Below are 3,843 nucleotides of genomic sequence, written 5' to 3' on the forward strand. Positions count from 1 at the left end.
GGATGTTGACCATGTTTAGGCTGTGTTTGGTTGAGGTGTTTGGGTATACTCCGTTTCTAAGTAAAAATAAATACACTCACGACACTTAAGTTGTCACGAAAGCACAATATGATCACTCAACTTTGATATACGTTCGTTATGGTCACTGAATACGATTTGACGTGAAAATACGGTTATTGTAGCATGTATGCGGTCGGTAGACCTCTTGTTTGATCAACTGTTGACCGCCACGTTATGCTCTCTGATTTGACCAATTTTATATGAAGGTGTTTTCTGTAAAAAAAAAAATCCCCAATTCCCTCAAATCCTTAACCCTCACCGCACCGCTCTGTTCTATCCCCTCCCTCGCTCCGCTCTGCTTCCCCACCACCTTGCTCTGCTCCCCCACCACCGTCGCCGTCGTCAAATCCGTTGGAGATCCACCGTCGTTGGCGGTTCCTTCCCCTCTGATGGTCATGTCTGCGGCAAGCTCCTCCTCCTCTGATGTCCGCCGCCGGGCGCTGGCACTTCCTCTGGTTCGCTACCCTTCCTGCAAGGAGAAGGTGCGCATGTACATATCCACCATTGAGAAGCACGATGGGTGGGTCTTCTACAAATGCCAGAATGATGGGGTTAGTGGCTCTCTTCGATATATTTCATTTCCATGGTTGGTTCTTGGGTTTTTGATCTAAAGATTGGAGTTTTTTGACCTTAGCATCTGCACTGGTTTTATTTGGCTAGGTGAACTGCGATTGCTGGCACTGGAAATTGGAGTACGGCCAGTACCTCGTTGACAAGCACTATCTCGTCGGCGATGCTTCTATGGATGCTATTGGAGCGGCGGAGGAATGATGGGAGGAACTGCTCAAAGCACAAGAGCTTACCTGCATGAATGGCTCAACCAGCTGGAGGAAGACTCTAAAAAATGAGAGTGGAAATGGGCTGACAAGGGAGCAAGCTGATGCACTCATGACCCTTGGGAGAGAGTTGGTGACCCCATGAAGATGCTTGTTGGTGCTGTGGTGCTGCTAGGTTGTGCCGCATTGGTGTCGATCATGTTCAACATGTGAAGTTGTTGTTGATGGTGAAAAACTGATGTTGTTGATGTTGAAGGAGTGAAGATGATGAAGTATCTCTTTTGGAAATGTTGTTCTGTCGGTCAGTCCTTATGGTGTTAGTAGTACTTGTAGTGAGCTTGGTTAAATGTGGTGTTAGTAGCACTTGTAATGGTTTCAATGATGTAGTGGTAATGTTATGTTGAACCTTGGAAGCTATGGTTTATCAATGAGACTGTTTATCAATTTGCATTTTCTTATATTTACTTTGGAATGCCAGTACTGACTAAAATAAAACATTGCATCATAAGAAGAATCCAACACATGATCTTCAAAGTACATGACCACTGTATTTGAAACCATCCACCAACAGAGTTTTTAGCAAAAAGAGTAACATGGTACCATACATGATCATTGCAGCACAACACATTAACATCATTATGGCAACTACTTGAAGACATCAAACATTGATGTTTTTGCAGCCTTTTTTGGACAAACTCCTTGATTCTCAAACCAACTTGATTTCCTTTTTTCTCCTTGACTCTCCCTGCTTAGATCCTTTGCTCTCTTTGTAGCATCTTTCATCCTCTGCTGTGCAGCAGCAAACTTCTTCTCTGCTTTTTTTTGCAGCAACAAGTTTTATCTCCTCTTCTTTCCTTGCAGCAAGTAGCTTCTTTTCCTCTTCTTTTCTTGCAGCAGCTCGTTTCTTTTCCTCTTCTCTTTTTGCAGCGGTAATTCTCTTATCTTCCTCCTTCTTCTGAGCAGCTGCTTCCCTCTGAGCTCTCTTTTCTTCCTCCTTCTTCTTAGTAGTAGCTTTCCTCTGTGCTTCTTGCTTTGCCTTGTTCTCTGCAACTATTGTTTTCATTATTTATTGAATGATCTGTTTGGTCTTAGCTTGAGCTCTTGTGTTTACTTCTGCTTCTTCTTTCCTCTTGGCAACTCTCTCCAATGCAGCCAATCTTCTTCTCTCTGCTAGTTCTGATTTCTTCTGTGCTACCTCATGTCTCTTCCTTGTTATGTCTTCAACTTTCTTCAATTCCTCTTCTCTTCTAGATGCAAGGATTGTCTGCTTCCTCTGCTTTAGTTCCATATCTTCCTGGTTCTTCATTGCGTTCAGCTTTTGTGCTAACTCACCTGACCTGGTGGTGCTTGAGCTTGTCTGGCTCCCTTGGCTAGCATGAGCCTGGTTGAGCATCTCTTGGGCAACAGTGAGAAAACCTGGAGATGGTAATGGCCTTTGTTCAGCAATCCTTGGTTCTAGAGGGTCAAGGATCTACCAGTTCTAGAGGATCAATTCTTTCATTCCTACAGCAGGCTACAACATGGGAACATGGTACCCCGGATTTATGGATTCTTGTGCATGTGCATGTTTTTTTATGCATGTCAACTATGTAATCTACCCCTCTTTCACCTACTAGGAATAGGCCATCACCTGATCCCTCCACATAGCATGTGTTTGCCAACTCAGTTGCCTTCTCAACTTGCTTCCTAATCTTTGGGCATACATTGCCTGGCCACTTATCTGACTCAATTTGCTTGGTGTAATGTCTTGTCATAAGCTGCCTATAAATTCTGTCAACCATGGTAAGTATTGGCAGCTCTCTAGCCTCCAGAATATACCTGCAAAGATCACTAACCTGTTAGTATGAACAGCAAACTATGCAACTATATGTAGGTATGAACAACAAACTGTGCAACTATATGTTGAATTAGCAACTGATCTAACCTGTTGAAAACTTCACAAATGTTGTTACGCAATATATCACATTTTGGCAGATCACTCTGAAAAGCTTTAACCCAAGTGTTGGGCTCCAGCTCATGAAGCCACTTGTGGGCATCTGCATTTAGTAACTTCATTTCTTGCATGCCCTTGTCATATAACTCAACTGTGTTGCTCCTAGCTATCTTTTATAGTTGGTTCTTCAAAATATCCCCCTTGAAATGCTGCTGGAAGTTCTGCCACATGTGCCTGACACAAAATCTGTGTTCCGACTCAGGGAATAATTCCTCAACTGCATTTATGAGACCCTGTACATGCAAGATGAGCTTTAACTACATCCAAAAAAAGGAATAGAAACAAGTAAATCACAAACAGATATATGAAGAGGAAGAGGATTACCTTTTGCTTGTCTGACATGATGGTCCAGGGTTCAGTGTTTATGATGCCAAGGTCTCTTTTGAGTGTGTCAAGGAACCACATCCAGTTAATGGTGTCCTCCACTTCAACCACAACAATGGCTATTGGAAATATTCAGTTATTTGGATCAACACCAACAACTGCAAGTAGTTGAACTCTGTATCTAGTTTTTATGTGGCAGCCATCAACAAAGATCAATGGCCTGCATCCCTGAAGAAATCCTCTCTTGCAAGCATCCAGACACATGTACAACCTACTGAACCTAGCATTCTCATCAAGTGAGAGATAAAAAGAAGAGCCAGGGTTGCTTCTCCTAACTTCATTTGCATAGTTCCAATGAAGCTTGTATTGTCCTTCTTCATCTCCATATACTATTTTCATTGCCATCCTTCTTGCCCTTTGCAATTTCATCCTGCCTGGTGTCATGTGACATTCTTTCTGCACAATTCTTGAAAATTTCACTAAGTTCATGTCTTGATCAGCCCTAAACATCTCCAAGTACTTGAGGGCTATGAATTTAGATGTGAAAGCCCTAATGTTCCACTTCTTGCTGCATGTGTGGTCATTCACATATCTTTTCACCATGAATGACTCGGTTCTGTTGTCAAATGATGCCCACAAGTACCAGGTGCAGTCTTCATCACACTTTGCTTTCAGTCTCTTCCTGTCATT

The sequence above is a fragment of the Hordeum vulgare genome, chromosome 4H (assembly GCF_904849725.1).
Source record: "Hordeum vulgare subsp. vulgare chromosome 4H, MorexV3_pseudomolecules_assembly, whole genome shotgun sequence".
Lineage (NCBI taxonomy): Eukaryota > Viridiplantae > Streptophyta > Magnoliopsida > Poales > Poaceae > Hordeum > Hordeum vulgare.